Source organism: Podarcis filfolensis (genome assembly GCF_964270895.1).
Source record: "Podarcis filfolensis genome assembly, chromosome: 4".
Lineage (NCBI taxonomy): Eukaryota > Metazoa > Chordata > Lepidosauria > Squamata > Lacertidae > Podarcis > Podarcis filfolensis.
The window spans coordinates 53490100-53503575 of NC_139607.1; the positions used below are offsets into that span (position 1 = coordinate 53490100).

At 42.3% G+C, this 13476-nt stretch overlaps 1 long non-coding RNA gene across 2 annotated transcripts in view; it reads right to left on the bottom strand.

Moving 5' to 3' along the window:
• LOC310761477 overlaps positions 1–13476 on the bottom strand; it is a 55683-nt gene that overhangs the window by 33609 nt on the left and 8598 nt on the right. For both annotated transcript variants that reach the window (XR_014547529.1, XR_014547530.1), the window contains exon 2: positions 2697–2926. This is a non-coding gene — a long non-coding RNA (uncharacterized lncRNA). The remainder of the gene's footprint in view (positions 1–2696; positions 2927–13476) is intronic.

Sequence of the window (13476 nt, forward strand, 5' to 3'; positions counted from 1 at the left end):
AATTCTTTGAGGGAAGCCGTGTGCTTTAATTGTAGGATATGGATGTTATCATTCTTCCCTGCCTCCACCCCCCAAAAATTGTCTGCAGCGGGTAGTAAAATTACAGTGAAATTCTAAGGAGGGGCTGGGGAGAAAAAGTGGCTCTACCACCACAGTCATAGTTTTTTTTAGCTCTCACCACCAGCCATGTCAGAAGCACACACACATGTGTGTGGTGGTGGGAGTATTAGTTTTCTGGCATTAGCTGGCATGACTGACAAGCACAAGCACGAAGCCCCTCAGAGGACCCTTGGGGCTTTGGATCCAGTGGATCCAAAGCTTCTGCCACTCTGCTCCCAAATGGTCCATTTCAGAGCTCACCGATTCTTATCGCCAGCAGTATGTTACTCCAATGGCAACGGCCACTGGAGAGACCTCTCGACACAATCCCAGAATACCACACCATCTATCAACATGGGTGTCATGAACTGGCAGAACAATGGCAAGGAGGAAGAGGATCCTGGTGAGGGATGTAGCCAGGACCGGGACACACTGCGGCAAACTGGAGATGGGGAATGAGAGGTTGGTGTAAGAAGTATTCATGGGGTGATAGATGATGGTGAGGGGATGGGCACCAGTGCACAGGAACCAGAGCAGCAGGACCCATCACCAGAGCCAGAGGGGCCCCTGTCTCCACAAACACAGCGGGTTCTGAGGCGTAGGGAGAAATGGGTGGGACGATCCAGGAAATTGAGACAGGCAAGGCCTTACAGCCCAGTTCCCTAGCTGGTCAAGTAGGACTTTCTAGCTCTGGGAGGAGGTGTGTGATTCCTCAGAGTAGACTCAGAACAGGTGAGGGTCACATGCCTCCTCAAGCCCAGATGCTGCAATCAGTTTACAAAGTAAGAAGGGCTGCAGAGCTGAGGTGCTGTGTCTGCTCAACTGCCCATGTTGATGGACTTCAGTTTGGATGCTGCAAGATCTCTGTGGGACTGTGGACATGTGAATTGACCCTGGACTAAGGACTTGACCTACTGACTTGCTGCCAGGTAGGCCAGGGGTTCAGAGCAATGGATGTTTGCAGGATTGCACCATGGCAAAAAAAAAATACTTTTTAAAAAGGTATATTTTACCAAGAAAGGTCCATCTGTACCTGAAAGCTTTCAGGTGCCACTGAGTTTTGTAATTTTAAAGATATCTGGCAACATCCAACTAAGAATAGGCACGTTTACTTCCCTCGATTTCAGTGTGAGAGAAAAGCATGTGTTAAACTTTCTCTCACTGAAGTCCATGACCCTGAAACATGCTTACTTTTGACGAGACCATACCCATTTTGTTGTTTCCTTAAGAACACACACAGAGACACTCACAACTCATACAAAAGATCACCAAACAACAAACACCAATCCTCAGAAAGTTAGCAGATTCATAACAATATATACATAGCACTTGCAAAGTTAAAAGAAACTAACTTTGCCAACTTCCCCAATGTGCATTATTTTTTGCCATCCTTCATTAACGCAGGCATAAGTTATTCACAAAACCCATGATTTTAATAACCATTATTTTATTACTGGCATTTACTTTGTTCTCTTTTTTTCCAAATTAACCCATCTGGTTTCTAATCAAAAGATGTTTTTATGAGGTGGGTTTTAAAATGTTAATGTTGATTTTCTTGTTTAATAATCATTCTGTAATTGGATGTTAGCCAAATATAGACAGCTATGTGTGTATAAAGATTAAGGATACATTCTGTGGATAAGCAGTGGCTGTGGACTCCCTCTACCACTCCCCCATACCCCAATTTTGGGTCAGAGCACTCTCTTAAAATTCAGTGGGAGGTAAACAAAAGAGATTTCAGAACTCAGCCCTATCCCTCAGATACCCTCCCCCTCTCCTCCTAACACCACACCAAATCCAACTTGTTAGATGCAGCGTTGCCAATTTCTAGCTTTAAAAGTCTTTCCATTTAGACCTGGTTTCAGTGTTGTTTTTTACCACTGGGAAGAATGCCATGTTCTGCAGTTGTCTTCTGCATCAACTGCACAATGTAAACTACCAAAAACCAACCAACCAACCAACCAACCAACCAACCAACCAACCAACCACCCTCTCTTGGAAGTGTCATATACAGGCAGTGAAAGTCAAAGCACAGAAAAGCACTGGGGCATTGATGAAGTTCTATCACAGTAAGGGAGAGCAGGTGATTGAATCCACTGTAAAGATATTTGATAGTGAGGAGCTTACCCAAATGCTTTATGGCCTTGAAATCTGGGGCTCTGATTCGAATAGTTTTGGAAACTCTGCAAAACATTTATTATTTTAGGGGGGGAAGCTATACTCTCTACCATCAGGAATATCAGCAGGTCTTCTTTGTACAGAATTTGGGTGGCCAACCATTAAGGCAAGAACAAACTGCGCTCAGTTAAAGTATTTTAACTGTGCTGTGCTATATGGAATTAAGTGATAACCAACTCTGGAAAACAGCTTGTCAAGATGTTTCGGACTATTATTACTTTCCAGAACTCAGCTCTGCTTTGACCTTGAATAAGTATCAACTAAGGAATTGGCTCTCCTGGATAGAATCCAGAAGGGATCTGCGACTGATTCTGATCTCCCAAATTCCCCCTTGGAATCCACTCTTGAGAACAGAGCATCTTAGCACTGGTTATCTGACCCTACTCTCACCAGTTTCCTTAAGAAATGCCTTTACTGACCTGTGTTTCCAAGTGATGATCACTGCAGTCTTGGATGGCTGCTACAAGGTCCAGTACGCAGATTTGCTTTGTATTTGTGGTCAACCTCAGGTGGAAGTTCTGAGATCCAAGAGATCACTTTCTGAAACTTGGTTCACACACGCAAGCAGATACAACCTGGCAGAAATGTTTCAGTTTCTTTTGAGTGACAATAATAGCTTTGTAACACTGAGTGGCCCTCTATGCGCTGGCTGAAAGAAAGAAAAGCAGAAGGAATTAGAGAAATCACAGTAAATTATTGTGGTGATTCGGAGGTTTAATTTGAAACCAAGCTGGATTTGAGCTTGTTGGTGCCTCTGGTAACCTGTCTCTTACATTATGGATGGTGGTTCATATTATGGATGTATGATTTGTATTGTTTATTGGCACTGTTGTGTGGGTTTGTCATGGCCTTTGGCTAAAACAATGAACTTATGTTGATTTGATTGATCTGCCAGAAGCACAAGAAGCAACTGAAAATGAATAAATCACATTCTAGAACTTCATAAACAAGGTTGCCCAAATAAGGATTGCAAAGAAAAACTATGGCAGCAGCCCATAAAATGCTGGTTGTTTGGGGGTTGTTGTTTTTAAGCAGAAAGGGATACCAGGAAAGGCTTGATTTGGATAAACTTTTCTGTGACTACTTTTGCTGTTTTACGTCTGCAGTGCTTTCCACACTGGAGGCTAAGATTTCATTGTAAGAGCTAAGATAGAGTTCTCAGAACAATAATGGTATATCGACTGAGGGTATGGGTTGTATTTCACTGCTTGTGGTGCAGCTGTTCTTCTCTCCAGGCTTCTACAGAAGGGAGGCACCTGTATTTTTTCATCCGACAAATATGTATGGCCTACCAGATATCCGATAATTTATAGGCAGACATCTGCTGCTTCCCAGCTGTTGTCAGAAAAACTTCTAACGCTAACATTTTCTTGTCACTAACACAAAAATAACTATCAAGCTCATATTTAAAATCAAGCTCATGTTTAAAATCAGAGGCAGAAATAAAAGTTGGGATATTTTTAGAGGGTTTGTATTGCTCCTCCTTAGCCAACAACTGACTTCAGTTACATTTTGTTAAGTCTCTCTCATTTTTCTGTGGTTGACTTTACTTGTGGATCTCACAAGGATTTGGCATCTTCTAAATAGCCCTGCTAAATTATGAACATAGTGACAGCTTCATTTGTTGCATAAACAGAAGGCTTTTGCTTTGATGGAACTGCTCTTTTATTGGTTATTTTCTGTAGACCCAACATGTCACTAGGAAGAGGTGCAGTATACTCTACTCCCAATAAAATAAGTTGGTCACCTGCTTCTGCTAAGGATGTGCCTTAAACTCCACATTTTCATTAGAACTGTAAACACATGCTTTAATATTCTCTCACGATCATTGTCTCCTGAGAAGTGGGAAATTTATGGCAGTCTTTGCAAGGCCAGATTCCAAAGAATGAGACTTCTCTGTAGATGTAAAGTGTCTGCAATAATTCAGTCATTTTCAAATGTGCAGGTTGAGCAAATATTATGGAGGAAGCAGAAGCAAGCGCACTGGCAGGTAGTGTTAGCCCCTAACAATGGGGCTAAGTTCATGCTCCTGCTAATTGTGCACTCACAACAGCAACAGAAGTATAGTGTCCAGATCAAGGGAAGTAATAGTACCACTCTATTCTGCCTTGGTCAGACCATACTTGGAATACTGTGTCCAATTCTGGACATCACAATTTAAGAAGGATGTTGACAAGCTGAAGGAGCATGTCAGAACTATCACAAAGCTAACATGTGACTTCAGAATCTCAGTCCGGCTTCTCCGAGATATGACCAGATTATTATAGCAATGAATGAACAGTTTTAAAAATAAAAAACCCCTAGGGATGAAATACTTCCCTAAGCCTAATAACGTCAGGGGTCAACATATTCATGCCAATGGAACATTTTCACATGTGTCAGAGTAAGCCTAAGGAATATTTTAAATGTTTGCTTTCAGAGTTGAAAAGTTTAATTGCAGCCCAAAGAATGACATGTGTTGAAAAGCCTGAATTAGAAGCTTTTGTATTCCAACTCCCCACCCCCACCCCCACCTCCACCCGCTGCCTTAAGCTTTACTTGGGTAGCATTTCACATCCATTATGTTTTCCCTTTCATCACATTTGGTGAATTAGATTTATGCAAGGCTATTTTGCAGTTAAATACACATTTTGTTTTTACAGTCTGCCAATTTACAGGCATTAAATGTATGAATTAATAGTGCTTAAGATTAATGCAATAAAGTTTGTTTAGTTTAAAGAAGCGCTTTTGTTCCAAAGTACTATTAAATCTTTGCATAAGACATTAAACCAAAGTGTCTTTGATTTGACTCTGGTAGGTGTCCAAATAACATTTATAGAAAATGTGGCAGCTTTTCAATTGAGGAAAGGGATAAACCACCTTCTTTAGCATTTATTCCCTGGTCCTGACATTCAAGGGTGTAAGTACCGCTAAATACACAATGGTTATTCTGTGTGCCTTCTACACAGACACAGCAATGCTATTTTCTCAGTTAGGGTTTGCAAACTGTACATGGAAGAATCTTGCTCAGTATACTGAAATCTCAGCCTTGTATACTGTAACAATCCACATTAAAAGAAGAAAATGTACCATAGTGAGTGAGAGACATAATTTTAAAAGATTTGCTTTCTGAAATCTCAGCCTTGAGACTTCACAGGTGCACTCACAAAAGGGACTTTATGTGATGATGATATTGTGTATGAATCCTTTTGTGGGTTTTTTTTTGGAATGAATGGATCAACTTCCAAACACATAAATTTAGTATTTCAGAGTTTAGACACATTTATAAAGGTATGAGTTGTGTCTGCAACTGCTTAAAAAAACAAAACAAAACACTTCCACTGTTTTAAGGGCAGTTTAATTTTTCATTATTGTTATTTCTGTACAAGGAAATAGAGCATACTTTCTACAAGTGTAGATACATTTCCAACCCTAGGAACCCTCTTAAAGTGTGGATAGGGTGCATTCAGTGTGAGTGTGTGTATGTGTGTGGCAGATTGATGATCCTGGCTGCCATCGCAAATCTCTCTTCTCACAATCCTAGGCTGCTTCAACTTTGGGAAGTGAAGGTGTCACTCCCACAGCCCCACATGCTACCCATCTGCGCTTTGTCAGACAGAACTCATATCCCAGGCTTCAAGAAAGAGACAAACAAGGTCCTGTTATCAGACTTCTCTTGTGTTTTTTTGGGAGGGGGCGGTGTTTGAATATGCACAGGGCTGTCTTTAGCATATGCACCACCGGGGTGCAAAGATCCACCCAGCGCCCCCAAATTTAGTTTAGCCGCGCCCATAAATTTTTTAGGGGGCAGACTCAAAGTTGTTGAACTTTTTTTGGGAGGAAAGAAGCCGAAGTTGTTGACCTTTTTGGGGGGAAGAAAATCGCTCACCTGTAACAACGATGCAGCAGAAATAGCTGCTTTTGTTTCCTGATTCTTCGGGAATATTTGATGCTACGGAGTAACAGGGCGATGGAGGGGTCCATTGCTTTTTACTGCCGCCAGTACATTTGGCACCCCCCAGAATTCGGCACTCGGATGCACCGCACCCTTGCATCCCCGAGTAAAGACGGCCCTGAATATGCAAATGCAGAATACTGAACCCCTGTTTTCTATTTGTTGGATATCCCTAAATTGGTGAATGAATCAACAAGGCTTAAGGCTGCAATCCTTACTCATATACTTGGGAGTAAACCCTAATGACCTTAATGGGACCTGAGTAGACATTATACAACTGTTCTGTAAATTCCTTTGTGCAGAGGGAGGGTCCTTGTCCCATGCATAAGGGTAGGACATACAGAACATTCTGGCAGGGATCATTCACAGGCATTAAATGAGAGGTGGGGAACCTGTGGCCCTACAGATATTGTTGGTGTCTGCCTCCGCCCATCGGCATGGCAGCATGACCAATGGTCAAAGGCAATGCTCCAGCAACATTTGGAAGGCCAAAGAGTCCCTTTCCCTATGTTACATGCACATCCTGCTCTTGCTAGCTTTATTACCACCTAATTTCATATATCTGGCATACAGTCACATGACGACTGGCCTTTGAGCAGCTTTTTAAAAAAATGAAAAATGAAATATAAACAGCACGGGAACTATGAAATCATTTGTGCATCTCCAATTAAAAGCATGTATGTCAAACAGACATTTCAAAGGCACTTCCTGCATCTTGTCTCTAAGGTCCAAATCACAGCAATTAGGCAATTATGTCAGTCCCTTGGGTAAGCTGGAAATGAAAAAGTCGTCCTCGGCTTGATTACATTTGTATCTATTTATTTTTTTAAGCCTGCCCATTTTCATTTCCTCAGCCATAAGTACATACAACTCATTTAATTTATACGCACAGAAAATCTCTCAGGGTACATTATAAAACCACACCATCCATCCGTATCTCACCAGAGCTAGAAGCCCTGAAGGCTGCTTATATATGTTACAATTTGTGTAAAGTTTGAGTTTGCTTCAGTTCTTCAGAATTCCAGAGGAAACCTTGTTCTCGGGCAGAGCATCTGCTTTGCCTGCAGAAGGTCCCAGATTCAATTGGTGGCATCTCCAGGTAGGACTGGGAGAGACCCAAAACCCTGCAGAGCTGCTATCACTCAGTGCAGACAATACTGATCTTGATGGACCCAATAGTCTGACTCAACAGAAGGCAGCTTCCTATCTTCCTATCCTCTTGGTTTCCACAGAAGACCACATTGGCACTGAAGGCACATTTCCTCCTGGATCCATAAGGTATATTGCTCCTTTCTATAAAAAGGAAGGGGTCAGAAAAGAGAAATGGATCCTACAGCAACTAGTTCAATATTTTGTCTTCTGAAATTAGCTATCCAAGGCTTTAGAACTCTCTCCCAGGAGAGGTACACATGAGTTACCTTTGTTGCTAAGTCTTTTAGTGGCAAATTTAAACTATTTTAAGAGAAGGGGAGAGAGGCAAGGGGATGGGGAAGAAGAAGCAGAGGGAAAGGAGGGGAGATGAAGAATTAATAGCAGCAGAAAAAGAAGAGCAACTGTGTTTCAGTTAAAGAATTAAAAGTGAGTCGCATATTCCAGGTTTGGGTAAAGGATGGATCCTAGATTGTAAAAAAGACTGCTGGATTGGGAAAAGGATTATGAAGCAAATACAAATCCAGCCTGGCAGATCACAATTTCTGTTTTTATGATCTGCTGTTTGTATTAATAGGATTTTCATTTTATTAGAAACAATGTTTTATGGACCATCCCTGTTGTTGCTACTACTGCTGGAGATATTACGGTATTTACTGAAGATTTTTCATTGCAATGGAAATTGGCAAGAGCATCAGTTGTGTCATTCCAGCTCATTTCAATTAGGCTTGTGCTAGAGAAGTCCCTGGTGAGTTGCACCCACCACCTCTATTGCCATGTGTTGCTCAGGCCACTTGAATCATCACTGCAGAAAAAGCCATTCTCAAACATTCCTCTCCAACTTGTGAAGCAGGTGTTCATGCTGCTGAAATTCCACACCACGACACTGTAAAACCTTTGCTGGGAACTGACATTTTATGATCAGGAAAACGAAACACACGAATTAGTGTAATTTAATATATTGTGTGCTGTTCTTTCTTGGGCATTGTATCTTCAGTCCAACTTTTAATTCACTTTTTCCATCGTCACTGATAAATGATTTTGGTGAGGAAAGTTATTTATGTAGCTCTGTGCTTTTCTTACACCCTGATTCTAAATGCATTTAATCTCATCCAGCTCAAGTTAGTTGGACTTGTGACAGGCAAACTGCTACTATGGTTTGCTTAAGCAGTAGTGGAATCCTACATGTAGTCATTCATAGGAAAGTCTCAATGCAGTATATCCTGCTTATGATCCTATGTACTCACAGCAGAGAACAAAGCACAAGAGTATAAAGAAACCCAACATAGTGACATCAACAGGCGCTCCCTCAGTATCTCTCTATTACAGTAATCTAATCTACAGGGGTAGGGGGACATGGGTGGCGCTGTGGGTTAAACCACAGAGTCTAGGGCTTGCCGATCGGAAGGTCAGCGGTTCGAATCCCCGTGACGGTGTGAGCTCCTATTGTTCGGTCCCAGCTCCTGCCCACCTAGCAGTTCAAAAGCACGTCAAAGTGCAAGTAGATAAATAGGTACCGCTCCGGCAGGAAGGTAAACAGCATTTCCGTGCACTGCTCTGGTTTCGCCAGAAGCGGCTTAGTCATGCTGGCCACATGACCCGGAAAAACTGTCTGCGGACAAATGCCGGCTCCCTTGGCCTATAGAGCGAGATGAGCGCCGCAACCCCAGAGTCGTTTACGACTGGACTTAACTGTCAGGGGTCCTTTACCTTTACCTTTTTAATCTACATGGGTGGATGTAGATGATGGACAAATGTAGTGAGGTCACTTATTTCAAAGAAGGAAGCAGTTCCTGCCCTAACCAAAATTCGGAGGAACATAGAAAGCTACCATATACTGAGTGGGTCCATCTGTCCATCTAGGTCAGTATTGTCTTACATAGACGGTGGTGGCTCCCTAGGATTTCAGACAAGGATACCTTCCAGCCCTATCTGCAGTTGCTAAGTTCTAAGGAACTTTATGTGCAACTAGGAAGGAGCTGAGCTTTCACTATTAACTTTTCATACTGGATAATTTTGGAACACTGGAGGGTAGAACCAGCTCAGGAGGACTCAGCTGAGATCACATGCTTGGATAAGTAGGGAGTGACTTCAACAGAGGGTCTTTCTGTGCCTGTCTATAGTCTATTTCCTCCAGACAATTTGTGTGCTTTGATCATAGGAATATAGGAAGCTGCCTTATACCAAGTCAGACCATTTTCATGCTTCTGCACTGCACTTTATTAAGGAGTCATTTGATCCCTGGATGATGTTTTAAACTGAAATTGAATGACAGAGAAGACTGGGAAACACAAATTAACTTAATTTACTGAAAACAGGGCATCTGCACCCACCACCACTCTAAGTTCTAAGTAGCCCTAATTTTGTTGTTACAGAGCTTCCACAATTCTCTTAAATCAGAATTGTGCAAAATTATATTATATTAATAAGCAAGTTGCAGTTTAATCCTGTAAACCAGCCGTCACCAACCTCCAGATGTTGTTGGACTACAACTCCCATCAGCACTCTGCCAGCATGTGCTACCAGTAAGGAAATTAATCAAAGCTTCAGAGATCAGTTTTTCAAACAGAAAAAGCCAATCTGGAACTGCGACTGACTTTATGAATATGATAAATGAGTTTGCAATGTGTGTGCCTAAGTGTCCATTAGAAAACTCTTTGCACATCATATCACTGATGACATTGGAGAGATAACATAACAGACTGTGATGGTTAACTATCAACATCAGCTCTGCTGACAGACCAACTGCCTTGCCTGCCTCAACTGTAACCTAGCAGCAGCCATTCCATCAGGCTGCAGTAGAGAAAGAGAATGGAAGCAAGGCTGCTCTATCAGCTCTTTTAAGAGACCATCTGCCTTCGGCTCTATTTCTCCCACATCTGGCACCGAGCAGTAACCATCCTGTCCGATATCCTGAACTGTTTCCATGCTACCAGGTGTTATCAGAACTGTAACTTTTAAGAACTGGTACCTGAGTTTGTTTTCCCCCTTCACCCTCCCCATCCCTTTTTCCTTTTGTGTTGTGTCTTTCAGGCTGTAAATCTAAATGCAGGGATTGTCTCATTTTAAAAATCGATTTGTAAGCCTTTCCAGCAGAAAAGCATAATAAAAATGCTTTAAACAAACAAACTTCTTTCTTCTCATTTTTTGCATGCTTAGCAAATGACGTCTCAGGCATGGCTGCCTCTCAATGCTTCTAATAGTACTCTGCCGGGGGGGGGGGGGAACAAAGGGGACCATAACTCTTCAAGGATAGCACCTACCTTCCCATTGCCAGCTGTAGAGGCAATGAGGCAGAGAGATTCTTATTCAACCCATTTTTGCTGGTGTAAGACTATTCTTTTCACACACTGCATTTCAGTGGAAGGTGCAGATTCTAATAAGCTTTCATCTCAGTTTTATGTTAAAACGACAAATATTTTATGTAGGAATCTTGGGTGTCCTCCCCCCCCCCCCCACCATCAGCCTTTCCTCTTGTTGTTTTTTTTTATGATTTCTTGCTGAGCGTATATCTTTGTGGTGCCCTGATGGAAATTTCCTTTACAGAGTTGCAGAACAAGGTGTCAAATCCTTTACAGAGATTTGCGGGTGACATCAAAAGGCTTCACTTCATTGCCATGGCAGGCTCTACCCAAGTGTCACATCTGAATCTTAATATGAAATCCACACTGGCTTAATGCCAGCTAAGCAAAGAGCAAATCCTTTCTGCAAATGACATCCTTAGATGAGCATTTGAATTAGAGCGAGCAAAATGCCAGCTTAAATTGCAAGAGAAAATGGGAAAAATGCATGTATGACGTAATGTATTTGCTCTGTGGCCTCCCCACCCCCAGGAGAGAGTCTGCTAGCAGGAGAAAGCAGATTACTACAATTTCAATAGCCAGAGGAGTCCCAGAAAAGATTTATCTGGCTGGGGACTTCTTAGGGTAGCTGGGATGCTTGGAAGAGCAGCACAGGTAGACTTTATTAAGGGCTTCATACAGGCATGTACAACTTGTGTCCCATCAAACTGATTAGCTGTGCTTTGGGGGGCAGCTGAGGCTTTGGCAACCCTTCAATTTTGCAGTCTAAATAGACAGCGAAAACAAAGCGTATGGAGTCACTGGCGAGCTGGGTGTCTGGTGGGCTGGCTCACAAGCTGCACAAGCTTTTGACTACACAACTTTTGACTGCAGCCGCTCCAGCAACAGTGCCTCATCCATGCCCAGATTATTGCCCAGCTTACCTGGTCTGTACCTTGATGTGTCAGCAGTAGGACCCAGAGAAATGTCTTTGAGAAAGATATTCACACTCCCAGGTGTGCTCATATTACTGCATTCATGGTCTGCTTGTGGGTTTTTCAGTGACATCTAGTTGGCTGCTATGATAACAGGATGTTGGAATAGATCCACCTTTGGCCTGATCTAGCAGAGCTCTTCTTGTGGGGAAATTGCAGTGAAACATAACGATGCATGAGTGCTTGTTAATGCATGAAGGGGTTAAGACCACAGAATTGAAATGCTAGACTCAGTTAGATCACACACCCTCACTTCTGATGAGGGAGGAAGTGAAGCTGCTTCTCTTTTGTTTCTTCATTCACTTCACACCATGTACCGGTAATTGACCAGAAAGGACGCACCTGAGTTCAGACTGCATACTTGAAGATAACTTTCTGTATTTGTATCCCAAGAGTATTCTGTGTTCTCCTTGCTGCTGCATGGAATAACACATGAATCAGATCTCTCAATTTTGTAAGTAAATCATTTTAAACTTAGCAAGGTGTGGTCTGCTCATTGCCAGAAGCATAGAGAAATGGGCAACAGTTGTAAGCAAACTAAAAGGGATATCAAAAGGGATTTAACAACCTTTATTTCCATGCTGTACTGCTGCTTAACTCTAAGACTGGTTTAAACTTTGCTGGGGGCTGTCACCTGCTGGAGAGTGTGCAAAGTCCTACATTTTGAATCCAGACGTCCAGCTGATTTTTAAAAAAATTATCCATACATGTGTCATGGATCTTATTTTCATCCCACACTTCTTATATGCAAAAAGGCAACCCCTACAGGTCCCAGTATACCGTCTTTGGAGCTTTAAAGCTTAGAACCTGAACACAGTATTGTACTCAGAAATAGACCAGGATAAATTGCAGTTGAAACTGACAGATATATATTCCCTGTACCTGGTCCTCGTCAATGTTCTAGCTGCTGTGTTTTGTACCAACTTTAATTCCTGAACAGAGGTGGCCCCACACAGAATGCATCATAGAGGAAGTTTACCAGTACATGGATTACATTCCGAAAGCTAGTTTTCCAGTGATCACGAGAATATCTCCTGCCCTTAATTCCCATTAATGAAACATTAACTGATCATCAACAAGCCCTGAGCCTAATAAACTAACTAGCGTTTCTAACACCGCCCTGAGGAGTTATGAAGACAGGGGATCACCCTGGCCCGAAGCTTAGCGCATGGTGGATGATCGGCAGAGATGTGCATCCAGCCCCTAAAAGAACCCCTCTCCCAAATGCACAGATGTATCTCAAGATTTGTAGTTCCTGTCTTTTGATTCCATACGTAATGTGTTCTTCATTATGGTGTTAAACGCTTTCCAAGTGGCAAGTAGACAAATAGTCTGCACACAATTGGCCTATGAAGTACTATTTCAAATTCTTTGACTGCTTCCATGGGACAGATCTCCCATGCTACAGAATCATAGGGTGAAGAAATGGAAATAGAAAGCAGAACCTATAGTCTGTTATTAGCTGCGGCCTAGAATAACTCTGGCTCTATTCTCCCCCACCCAAGCACTAGTCACAGAAATGATAAACATGAAGTATAGCTGCTGAAGAAGAAGAAGAAGAAGAAGAAGAAGAAGAAGAAGAAGAAGAAGAAGAAGAAGAAGAAGAAGAAGAAAGCTCACCCCACCCCACCCCAAGGGACTTCTAGTGTAGAATTGTTGAATGAGGGATGTCCCCAGTTTCCTGTCACGGTCATGACAAAAGGGGCTGTTTAAATCATTTCTGCTGCACGGTTTCATTTGGAATCAGAGGGAAAGCTTCGGGTGGTGGTAAAGGAAAGGAAGATTCAGGTCAACCTCTCCCACAACGGAACAGCTGCCAAGTCTACAGGGATATTGTGCT